Genomic DNA, 12,251 nt, shown 5'->3' on the forward strand with positions numbered 1-12,251 from the left:
TGGTGAGAGTGGAGCACGACTGTCTCCGTAGCGTAATTGGCTAGCGCGATAGGCTATTAACCGAAAGGTTGGAGGCTAGAGCCCACCCGGTAGTGGTGCGGCGCTTTTTTTTCCTTTGGGCTGATAGCTCTGAAGAAATGTTCTGACGGTGGTGAGAGTGGAGAAAGACTGTCTCCGTGGCGCAATTGGCTAGCGCGATCGGCTGTTAACTGAAAGGTTGGAGGTTCGAGCCCTCCCGGGAGTGGTGCGTTGCTTTTTTTCTTTGGGCTGATAGCTTTGAAGATATGTTCTGATGGTGGTGAGAGTGGAGGAGGACTGTCTCCGTGGCGCCATTGGCTAGCGCGATCGGCTGTTAACCGAAAGGTTGGAGGTTCGAGCCCTCCCAGGAGTGGTGTGTTGCTTTTTTTTCTTTGGGCTGATAGCTTTGAAGATATGTTCTTATGTTGGTGATTGTGGAGCAGGACTTTCTCCATGGCGCAATTGGCTAGCGCGATCGGCTGTTAAGCGAAAGGTTGGAGGTTCGAGCCCACGCGGTGGTGGTGCGGCGCTTTTTTTTCTTTGGGCTGATAGCTTTGAAGATATGTTCTGATGGTGGTGAGAGTGGAGCAGGACTGTCTCCGTGGCGGAAGTGGCTAGCGCGATCGGCTGTTAACCGAAAGGTTGGAGGTTCGAGCCCTCCCGGGAGTGGTGTGTTGCTTTTTTTTCTTTGGGCTGATAGCTTTGAAGATAGGTTCTGATGGTGGTGAGAGCGGAGCAGGACTGTCTCCGTGGCGCTATTGGCTAGCGCGATCGGGTGTTAACCAAAATGTTGGAGGTTCGAGCCCACACGGTGGTGGTGCGGCGCTTTTTTTCCTTTGGGCTGATAGCTCTGAAGAATTGTTCTGACGGTGGTGAGAGTGGAGCAGGACTGTCTCCGTGGCGCCATTGGCTAGCGCAATCGGCTGTTAATCGAAAAGTTGAAGGTTCGACCTCTCCCGGGAGTGGTGTGTTGCTTTTTCTTTGTGCTGATAGCTTTGAAGATATGTTCTGATGGTGGTGGTGTGAAGCACGACTGTCTCCGTGGCGCAATTGGCTGGCGCGATCGGCTGTTAACCGAAAGGTTGGAGGTTCGAGCCCTCCCGGGAGTGGTGTGTTGCTTTTTTTTCTTTGCGCTGATAGCTTTGAAGATATGTTCTGATGGTGGTGAGAGTGGAGCACGACCGTCTCCGTGGCGTAATTGGCTAGCGCGATGGGCTATTAACCAACAGGTTGGAGGTTCGAGCCCACCCGGTGGTGGTGCGGCGCTTTTTTTCTTTGGGCTGATAGCTCTGAAGAAATGTTCTGACGGTGGTGAGAGTGGAGCATGACTGTCTCCGTGGCACAATAGGCTAGCGCGATGGGCTCTTAACCGAAAGGTTGGAGGTTCGAGCCCACCCGATGGTGGTGCGGCGATTTTTTTCTTTGGGCTGATAGCTCTGAAGAAATGTTCTGGCGGTGGTGAGAGTGGAGCATGAATGTCTCCGTGGCGCAATTGGCTAGCGCGATCGGCTGTTAACCGAAAGGTTGGACGTTCGAGCCCTCCCGGGAGTGGTGTGTTGCTTTTTTCTTTGCGCTGATAGCTTTGAAGTTATGTTCTGATGGTGGTGAGAGTGGAGCACGACTGTCTTCGTAGCGTAATTGGCTAGCGCGATAGGCTATTAACCGAAAAGTTGGAGGCTAGAGCCCATCCAGTAGTGGTGAGGCGCTTTTTTTCCTTTGGGCTGATAGCTCTGAAGAAATGTTCTGACGGTGGTGAGAGTGGAGAAAGACTGTCTCCGTGGCGCAATCGGCTAGCGCGATCGGCTGTTAACTGAAAGGTTGGAGGTTCGAGCCCTCCCGGGAATGGTGTGTTGCTTTTTTTTCTTTGGGCTGATAGCTTTGAAGATATGTTCTGATGGTGGTGAGAGTGGAGCAGGACTGTCTCCGTGGCGCCATTGGCTAGCGCGATCGGCTGATAACCGAAAGGTTGGAGGTTCGAGCCCTCCCAGGAGTGGTGTGTTGCTTTTTTCTTTGCGCTGATAGCTTTGAAGATATGTTCTGATGGTGATGGGAGTGGAGCACGACTGTCTCCGTGGCGCAATTGGCTAGCGCGATCGGCTGTTAACCGAAAGGTTGGAGGTTCGAGCCCTCCCGGGAGTGGTGTGTTGCTTTTTTTTCTTTGCACTGATAGCTTTGAAGATATGTTCTGATGGTGGTGAGAGTGGAGCACGACTGTCTCCGTGGCGTAATTGGCTAGCGCGATGGGCTATTAACCGAAAGGTTGGAGGTTCGAGCTCACCGGGTGGTGGTGCGGCGCTTTTTTTCTTTGGGCTGATAGCTCTGAAGAAATGTTCTGACGGTGGTGAGAGTGGAGCATGACTGTCTCCGTGGCGCAATTGGCTAGCGCGATGGGCTCTTAACCGAAAGGTTGGAGGTTCGAGCCCACCCGTGGTGTGGCGATTTTTTTTCTTTGGGCTGATAGCTCCGAAGAAATGTTCTGACGGTGGTGAGAGTGGAGCACGACTGCCTCCGTGACGCAATTGGCTAGCGCGATCGGCTGGTAACTGAAAAGTTGGAGGTTCGAGCCTACCCGGTAGTGGTGGGGCGATGGGCTGGTAACTGAAGGTTGGATGTTCGAGCTCTCCCAGGAGTGGTGTGTTGCTTTTTTTTCTTTGGGCTGATAGCTTTGAAGATATGTTCTGATGGTGGTGAGAGTGGAGAATGACTGTCCACATGGCGCAATTGGCTAGCGCGATCGGCTGTTAACCGAAAGGTTGGAGGTTCGAGCCCACCCGGTGGTGGTGCGGCGCTTTTTTTTCCTTTGGGCTGATAGCTCTGAAGAAATGTTCTGACGGTGGTGAGAGTGGACCATGACTGTCTCCGTGGCGCAATTGGCTAGCGCGAGTGGCTGTTAACGGAAAAGTTGGAGGTTTAAGCCCTCTCGGGAGTGGTGTGTTGCTTTTTTCTTTGCGCTTATAGCTTTTGTTCTGATGGTGGTGAGAGTGGAGCAGGACTGTCTCCGTGGCGCAATTGGCTAGCGCGATCGGCTGTTAACCGAAAGGTTCGAGGTTCAAGCCCTCCCGGGAGTGGTGTGTTGCTTTTTTCTTTGCGCTGATAGCTTTGAAGATATGTTCTGTTGGTGGTGAGAGTGGAGCACGACTGTCTCCGTGGCGTAATTGGCTAGCGCGATAGGCTATTAACCGAAAGGTTGGAGGCTAGAGCCCACCCGGTAGTGGTGCGGCGCTTTTTTTCCTTTGGGCTGATAGCTCTGAAGAAATGTTCTGACGGTGGTGAGAGTGGAGAAAGACTGTCTCCGTGGCGCAATTGGCTAGCGCGATCGGCTGTTAACTGAAAGGTTGGATGTTCGAGCCCTCGCGGGTGTGGTGTGTTGCTTTTTTTTCTTTGGGCTGATAGCTTTGAAGATATGTTCTGATGGTGGTTAGAGTGGAGCAGGACTGTCTCCGTGGTGCCATTGGCTAGCGCGATCGGCTGTTAACCGAAAGGTCGGAGGTTCGAGCCCTCCCAGGAGTGGTGTGTTGCTTTTTTTTTCTTTGGGCTGATAGCTTTGAAGATATGTTCTGATGGTGGTGAGAGTGGAGCAGGACTGTCTTCATGGCGCAATTGGCTAGCGCGATCGGCTGTTAAGCGAAAGGTTGGAGGTTCGAGCCCACGCGGTGGTGGTGCGGCGCTTTTTTTTCTTTGGGCTGATAGCTTTGAAGATATGTTCTGATGGTGGTGAGAGTGGAGCAGGACTGTCTCCGTGGCGGAAGTGGCTAGCGCGATCGGCTGTTAACCGAAAGGTTGGAGGTTCGAGCCCACCCGAGAGTGGCGTGTTGCTTTTTTCTTTGCGCTGATAGCTTTGAAGATATGTTCTGATGGTGGTGAGAGTGGAGCACGACTGTCTCCGTGGCGTAATTGGCTAGCGCGATGGGCTATTAACCGAAAGGTTGGAGGTTCGAGCCCACCCTGTGGTGGTGCGGCGCTTTTTTTTCTTTGGGCTGATAGCTCTGAAGAAATGTTCTGACGGTGGTGAGAGTGGAGCATGACTGTCTCCGTGGCGCAATTGGCTAGCGCGATGGGCTCTTAACCGAAAGGTTGGAGGTTCGAGCCCACCCGATGATGGTGCAGCGATTTTTTTTTCTTTGGGCTGATAGCTCTGAAGAAATGTTCTGACGGTGGTGAGAGTGGAGCATGACTGTCTCCGTGGCGCAATTGGCTAGCGCGATCGGCTGTTAACCGAAAGGTTGGAGGTTCGAGCCCTCCCGGGAGTGGTGTGTTGCTTTTTTTTGCGCTGATAGCTTTGAAGTTATGTTCTGATGGTAGTGAGTGTGGAGCACGACTGTCTCCGTGGCGCAATTGGCTAGCGCGATGGGCTCTTAACCGAAAGGTTGGAGGTTCGAGCCCACCCGATGATGGTGCAGCGATTTTTTTTCTTTGGGCTGATAGCTCTGAAGAAATGTTCTGACGGTGGTGAGAGTGGAGAAAGACTGTCTTCCTGGCGCAATTGGCTAGCGCTATCGGCTGTTAACTGAAAGGTTGGAGGTTCGAGCCCTCCCGGGAGTGGTGTGTGGGTTTTTTTCTTTGGGCTGATAGCTTTGAAGATATGTTCTCATGGTGGTGAGAGTGGAGCAGGACTGTCTCCGTGGCGCAATTTGCTAGCGCTATCGGCTGTTAACCGAAAGGTTGGAGGTTCGAGCCCACGCGGTGGTGGTGCGGTGCTTTCTTTTTGGGGCTGATAGCTTTGAAGATATGTTGTGATGGTGGTGAGAGTGGAGCAGGACTGTCTCCGTGGCGGTGGTGGCTAGCGCGATCGGCTGTTACCCGAAAGGTTGGAGGTTCGAGCCCACCCGGAAGTGGTGTGTTGCTTTTTTCTTTGCGCTGATAGCTTTGAACATATGTTCTGGTGGTGGTGAGAGTGGAGCGGGACTGTCTCCGTGGCGCAATGGGCTAGCGCGATCGGCTGTTAACCGAAAGGTTGGAGGTTCGACCTCTCCCGGGAGTGGTGTGTTGCTTCTTTCTTTGCGCTGATAGCTTTGAAGCTATGTTCTGATGGTGGTGGGAGTGGAGCACGACTGTCTCCGTGGCGCAATTGGCTAGCGCGATCGGCTGTTAACCGAAAGGTTGGAGGTTCCAGCCCTTCCGGGAGTGGTGTGTTGCTTTTTTTTCTTTGCGCTGATAGCTTTGAAGATATGTTCTGACGATGGTGAGAGTGGAGCATGACTGTCTCCATGGCGCAATTGGCTAGCGCCATGGGCTCTTAACCGAAAGGTTGGAGGTTCGAGCCCACCCGATGGTGGTGCGGCGATTTTTTTTCTTTGGGCTGATAGCTCTGAAGAAATGTTCTGACGGTGGTGAGAGTGAAGCATGACTGTCTCCGTGGCGCAATTGGCTAGCGCGATCGGCTGTTAACCGAAAGGTTGGACGTTCGAGCCCTCCCGGGAGTGGTGTGTTGCTTTTTTCTTTGCGCTGATAGCTTTGAAGTTATGTTCTTATGGTGGTGAGAGTGGAGCACGACTGTCTCCGTGGCGTAATTGGCTAGCGCGATAGGCTATTAACCGAAAGGTTGGAGGCTAGAGCCCACCCGGTAGTGGTGCGGCGCTTTTTTTCCTTTGGGCTGATAGCTCTGAAGAAATGTTCTGACGGTGGTGAGAGTGGAGAAAGACTGTCTCCGTGGCGCAATTGGCTAGCGCGATCGGCTGTTAACTGAAAGGTTGGATGTTCGAGCCCTCGCGGGAGTGGTGTGTTGCTTTTTTTTCTTTGGGCTGATAGCTTTGAAGATATGTTGTGATGGTGGTTAGAGTGGAGCAGGACTGTCTCCGTGGTGCCATTGGCTAGCGCGATCGGCTGTTAACCGAAAGGTTGGAGGTTCGAACCCTCCCAGGAGTGGTGTGTTGCTTTTTTTTTTCTTTGGGCTGATAGCTTTGAAGATATGTTCTGATGGTGGTGAGAGTGGAGCAGGACTGTCTTCATGGCGCAATTGGCTAGCGCGATCGGCTGTTAAGCGAAAGGTTGGAGGTTCGAGCCCACGCGGTGGTGGTGCGGCGCTTTTTTTTCTTTGGGCTGATAGCTTTGAAGATATGTTCTGATGGTGGTGAGAGTGGAGCAGGACTGTCTCCGTGGCGGAAGTGGCTAGCGCGATCGGCTGTTAACCGAAAGGTTGGAGGTTCGAGCCCACCCGAGAGTGGCGTGTTGCTTTTTTCTTTGCGCTGATAGCTTTGAAGATATGTTCTGATGGTGGTGAGAGTGGAGCACGACTGTCTCCGTGGCGTAATTGGCTAGCGCGATGGGCTATTAACCGAAAGGTTGGAGGTTCGAGCCCACCCTGTGGTGGTGCGGCGCTTTTTTTTCTTTGGGCTGATAGCTCTGAAGAAATGTTCTGACGGTGGTGAGAGTGGAGCATGACTGTCTCCGTGGCGCAATTGGCTAGCGCGATGGGCTCTTAACCGAAAGGTTGGAGGTTCGAGCCCACCCGATGATGGTGCAGCGATTTTTTTTCTTTGGGCTGATAGCTCTGAAGAAATGTTCTGACGGTGGTGAGAGTGGAGCATGACTGTCTCCGTGGCGCAATTGGCTAGCGCTATCGGCTGTTAACTGAAAGGTTGGAGGTTCGAGCCCTCCCGGGAGTGGTGTGTGGGTTTTTTTCTTTGGGCTGATAGCCTTGAAGATATGTTCTCATGGTGGTGAGAGTGGAGCAGGACTGTCTCCGTGGCGCAATTGGCTAGCGCGATGGGCTCTTAACCGAAAGGTTGGAGGTTCGAGCCCACCCGATGATGGTGCAGCGATTTTTTTTCTTTGGGCTGATAGCTCTGAAGAAATGTTCTGACGGTGGTGAGAGTGGAGAAAGACTGTCTTCCTGGCGCAATTGGCTAGCGCTATCGGCTGTTAACTGAAAGGTTGGAGGTTCGAGCCCTCCCGGGAGTGGTGTGTGGGTTTTTTTCTTTGGGCTGATAGCTTTGAAGATATGTTCTCATGGTGGTGAGAGTGGAGCAGGACTGTCTCCGTGGCGCAATTTGCTAGCGCTATCGGCTGTTAACCGAAAGGTTGGAGGTTCGAGCCCACGCGGTGGTGGTGCGGTGCTTTCTTTTTGGGGCTGATAGCTTTGAAGATATGTTGTGATGGTGGTGAGAGTGGAGCAGGACTGTCTCCGTGGCGGTGGTGGCTAGCGCGATCGGCTGTTACCCGAAAGGTTGGAGGTTCGAGCCCACCCGGAAGTGGTGTGTTGCTTTTTTCTTTGCGCTGATAGCTTTGAACATATGTTCTGGTGGTGGTGAGAGTGGAGCGGGACTGTCTCCGTGGCGCAATGGGCTAGCGCGATCGGCTGTTAACCGAAAGGTTGGAGGTTCGAGCCCACCCGGTGGTGGTGCGGCGCTTTTTTTCTTTCGGCTGATAGCTTTGAAGATATGTTCTGATGGTGGTGAGAGTGGAGCAGGACTGTCTCCGTGGCGCAATTGGCTAGCGCGATCGGTTGTTAACGGAAAAGTTGGAGGTTCGAGCCCTCTCGGGAGTGGTGTGTTGCTTTTTTCTTTGCGCTTATAGCTTTTGTTCTGATGGTGGTGAGAGTGGAGCACGACTGTATGCGCAGCGCAATTGGATAGCGCGATCGGCTGTTAACCGAAAGGTTCGAGGTTCAAGCGCTCCCGGGAGTGGTGTGTTGCTTTTTTCTTTGCGCTGATAGCTTTGAAGATATGTTCTGCTGATGGTGAGAAAGGAACACGACTATCTCCGTGGCGCCATTGGCTAGCGCGATCGGCTGTTAACCAAAAGGTTGGAGGTTCGAGCCCACACGGAGGTGGTGCGGCGCTTTTTTCCTTTGGGCTGATAGCTCTGAAGAATTGTTCTGACGGTGGTGAGAGTGGAGCAAGACTGTCTCCGTGGCGAAATTGGCTAGCACGTTGGGCTGTTAACCAAAAGGTTGGAGGTTCGAGCCCACCCGGAAGTGGTGTGATGATTTTTTTTCTTTGCGCTGATAGCTTTGAAGATATGTTCTGATGGTGATGAGAGCGGAACAGGACTGTCTCCGTGGCGCAATTGGCTAGCGCGATCGGCTGGTAACCGAAAGGTTGGAGGTTCGAGCCCACGCGGTGGTGGTGCGGTGCTTTTCTTTCTTTGGGCTGATAGCTTTGAAGATATGTTGTGATGGTGGTGAGAGAGGAGCACGACTGTCTCCGTGGCGCAATTGGCTAGCGCGATGGGCTGGTAACTGAAAGGTTGGAGGTTCGAGCCCTCCCAGCAGTGGTGTGTTGCTTTTTTTTCTTTGGGCTGATAGCTTTGAAGATATGTTCTGATGGTGGTGAGAGTGGAGCAGGACTGTCTCCGTGGCGCAATTGGCTAGCGCGATCGGCTGTTAACCGAAAGGTTCGAGGTTCAAGCCCTCCCGGGAGTGGTGTGTTGCTTTTTTCTTTGCGCTGATAGCTTTGAAGATATGTTCTGTTGGTGGTGAGAGTGGAGCACGACTCTCTCCGTTGCGCAATTGGCTAGCGCGATCGGGTGTTAACCAAAAGGTTGGAGGTTCGAGCCCACCCGGTGGTGGTGCGGCGCTTTCTTTCCTTTGGGCTGATAGCTCTGAAAAATTGTTCTGACGGTGGTGAGAGTAAAGCAGGACTGTCTCCGTGGCGCAATTGGCTAGCGCAATCGGCTGTTAATCGAAAGGGTGGAGGTTCGACCTCTCCCGGGAGTGGTGTGTTGCTTTTTTCTTTGCGCTGATAGCTTTGAAGATATGTTCTGATGGTGATGGGAGTGGAGCACGACTGTCTCCGTGGCGCAATTGGCTAGCGCGATCGGCTGTTAACCGAAAGGTTGGAGGTTCGAGCCCTCCCGGGAGTGGTGTGTTGCTTTTTTTTCTTTGCGCTGATAGCTTTGAAGATATGTTCTGATGGTGGTGAGAGTGGAGCACGACTGTCTCCGTGGCGTAATTGGCTAGCGCAATGGGCTATTAACCGAAAGGTTGGAGGTTCGAGCTCACCGGGTGGTGGTGCGGTGCTTTTTTTCTTTGGGCTGATAGCTCTGAAGAAATGTTCTGACGGTGGTGAGAGTGGAGCATGACTGTCTCCTTGGCGCAATTGGCTAGCGCGACGGGCTCTTAACCGAAAGGTTGGAGGTTCGAGCCCACCCGATGGTGGTGCGGCGATTTTTTTTCTTTGGGCTGATAGCTCCGAAGAAATGTTCTGACGGTGGTGAGAGTGGAGCACGACAGCCTCCGTGGCGCAATTGGCTAGCGCGATCGGCTGTTAACCGAAAGGTTGGAGGTTCGAGCCCTCCCGGGAGTGGTGTGTGGGTTTTTTTCTTTGGGCTGATAGCCTTGAAGATATGTTCTCATGGTGGTGAGAGTGGAGCAGGACTGTCTCCATGGCGCAATTGGCTAGCGCGATGGGCTCTTAACCGAAAGGTTGGAGGTTCGAGCCCACCCGATGATGGTGCAGCGATTTTTTTTCTTTGGGCTGATAGCTCTGAAGAAATGTTCTGACGGTGGTGAGAGTGGAGAAAGACTGTCTTCCTGGCGCAATTGGCTAGCGCTATCGGCTGTTAACTGAAAGGTTGGAGGTTCGAGCCCTCCCGGGAGTGGTGTGTGGGTTTTTTTCTTTGGGCTGATAGCTTTGAAGATATGTTCTCATGGTGGTGAGAGTGGAGCAGGACTGTCTCCGTGGCGCAATTTGCTAGCGCTATCGGCTGTTAACCGAAAGGTTGGAGGTTCGAGCCCACGCGGTGGTGGTGCGGTGCTTTCTTTTTGGGGCTGATAGCTTTGAAGATATGTTGTGATGGTGGTGAGAGTGGAGCAGGACTGTCTCCGTGGCGGTGGTGGCTAGCGCGATCGGCTGTTACCCGAAAGGTTGGAGGTTCGAGCCCACCCGGAAGTGGTGTGTTGCTTTTTTCTTTGCGCTGATAGCTTTGAACATATGTTCTGGTGGTGGTGAGAGTGGAGTGGGACTGTCTCCGTGGCGCAATGGGCTAGCGCGATCGGCTGTTAACCGAAAGGTTGGAGGTTCGAGCCCATCCGGTGGTGGTGCGGCGCTTTTTTTCTTTCGGCTGATAGCTTTGAAGATATGTTCTGATGGTGGTGAGAGTGGAGCAGGACTGTCTCCGTGGCGCAATTGGCTAGCGCGATCGGTTGTTAACGGAAAAGTTGGAGGTTCGAGCCCTCTCGGGAGTGGTGTGTTGCTTTTTTCTTTGCGCTTATAGCTTTTGTTCTGATGGTGGTGAGAGTGGAGCACGACTGTATGCGCAGCGCAATTGGATAGCGCGATCGGCTGTTAACCGAAAGGTTCGAGGTTCAAGCGCTCCCGGGAGTGGTGTGTTGCTTTTTTCTTTGCGCTGATAGCTTTGAAGATATGTTCTGCTGATGGTGAGAAAGGAACACGACTATCTCCGTGGCGCCATTGGCTAGCGCGATCGGCTGTTAACCAAAAGGTTGGAGGTTCGAGCCCACACGGAGGTGGTGCGGCGCTTTTTTCCTTTGGGCTGATAGCTCTGAAGAATTGTTCTGACGGTGGTGAGAGTGGAGCAAGACTGTCTCCGTGGCGAAATTGGCTAGCACGTTGGGCTGTTAACCAAAAGGTTGGAGGTTCGAGCCCACCCGGAAGTGGTGTGATGATTTTTTTCTTTGCGCTGATAGCTTTGAAGATATGTTCTGATGGTGATGAGAGCGGAACAGGACTGTCTCCGTGGCGCAATTGGCTAGCGCGATCGGCTGGTAACCGAAAGGTTGGAGGTTCGAGCCCACGCGGTGGTGGTGCGGTGCTTTTTTTTCTTTGGGCTGATAGCTTTGAAGATATGTTGTGATGGTGGTGAGAGAGGAGCACGACTGTCTCCGTGGCGCAATTGGCTAGCGCGATGGGCTGGTAACTGAAAGGTTGGAGGTTCGAGCCCTCCCAGCAGTGGTGTGTTGCTTTTTTTTCTTTGGGCTGATAGCTTTGAAGATATGTTCTGATGGTGGTGAGAGTGGAGCAGGACTGTCTCCGTGGCGCAATTGGCTAGCGCGATCGGCTGTTAACCGAAAGGTTCGAGGTTCAAGCCCTCCCGGGAGTGGTGTGTTGCTTTTTTCTTTGCGCTGATAGCTTTGAAGATATGTTCTGTTGGTGGTGAGAGTGGAGCACGACTCTCTCCGTTGCGCAATTGGCTAGCGCGATCGGGTGTTAACCAAAAGGTTGGAGGTTCGAGCCCACCCGGTGGTGGTGCGGCGCTTTCTTTCCTTTGGGCTGATAGCTCTGAAAAATTGTTCTGACGGTGGTGAGAGTAAAGCAGGACTGTCTCCGTGGCGCAATTGGCTAGCGCAATCGGCTGTTAATCGAAAGGGTGGAGGTTCGACCTCTCCCGGGAGTGGTGTGTTGCTTTTTTCTTTGCGCTGATAGCTTTGAAGATATGTTCTGATGGTGATGGGAGTGGAGCACGACTGTCTCCGTGGCGCAATTGGCTAGCGCGATCGGCTGTTAACCGAAAGGTTGGAGGTTCGAGCCCTCCCGGGAGTGGTGTGTTGCTTTTTTTTCTTTGCGCTGATAGCTTTGAAGATATGTTCTGATGGTGGTGAGAGTGGAGCACGACTGTCTCCGTGGCGTAATTGGCTAGCGCAATGGGCTATTAACCGAAAGGTTGGAGGTTCGAGCTCACCGGGTGGTGGTGCGGTGCTTTTTTTCTTTGGGCTGATAGCTCTGAAGAAATGTTCTGACGGTGGTGAGAGTGGAGCATGACTGTCTCCTTGGCGCAATTGGCTAGCGCGACGGGCTCTTAACCGAAAGGTTGGAGGTTCGAGCCCACCCGATGGTGGTGCGGCGATTTTTTTTCTTTGGGCTGATAGCTCCGAAGAAATGTTCTGACGGTGGTGAGAGTGGAGCACGACAGCCTCCGTGGCGCAATTGGCTAGCGCGATCGGCTGTTAACCGAAAGGTTGGAGGTTCGAGCCCTCCCGGGAGTGGTGTGTTGCTTTTTTTTCTTTGCGCTGATAGCTTTGAAGATATGTTCTGATGGTGGTGAGAGTGGAGCACGACTGTCTCCGTGGCGTAATTGGCTAGCGCGATGGGCTGTTAACGAAAAAGTTGGAGGTTCGAGCCCTCTCGGGAGTGGTGTGTTGCTTTTTTCTTTGCGCTTATAGCTTTTGTTCTGATGGTGGTGAGAGTGGAGCAGGACTGTCTCCGTGGCGCAATTGGCTAGCGCGATCGGCTGTTAACCGAAAGGTTCGAGGTTCGAGCCCACGCGGTGGTGGTGCGGTGCTTTTTTTCTTTGGGATGATAGCTTTGAAGATATGTTGTGATAGTGGTGAGAGT

General features: G+C 52.9%; 2 non-coding genes across 2 annotated transcripts; both read left to right on the forward strand.

The window, feature by feature from the left end:
* Positions 1-9,189: 9,189 nt before the first annotated feature.
* TRNAN-GUU (transfer RNA asparagine (anticodon GUU)) lies at positions 9,190-9,263 on the forward strand. Its single transcript has one exon. It is a non-coding gene; the product is annotated as a tRNA-Asn (tRNA).
* Positions 9,264-11,828: 2,565 nt separating this feature from the next.
* On the forward strand, positions 11,829-11,902 carry TRNAN-GUU (transfer RNA asparagine (anticodon GUU)). The gene has a single exon. It is a non-coding gene; the product is annotated as a tRNA-Asn (tRNA).
* The last annotated feature ends 349 nt before the right edge of the window (positions 11,903-12,251 follow it).

Source organism: Rhipicephalus microplus, unplaced genomic scaffold, assembly GCF_043290135.1.
Source record: "Rhipicephalus microplus isolate Deutch F79 unplaced genomic scaffold, USDA_Rmic scaffold_71, whole genome shotgun sequence".
Classification (NCBI taxonomy): Eukaryota; Metazoa; Arthropoda; class Arachnida; order Ixodida; family Ixodidae; genus Rhipicephalus; species Rhipicephalus microplus.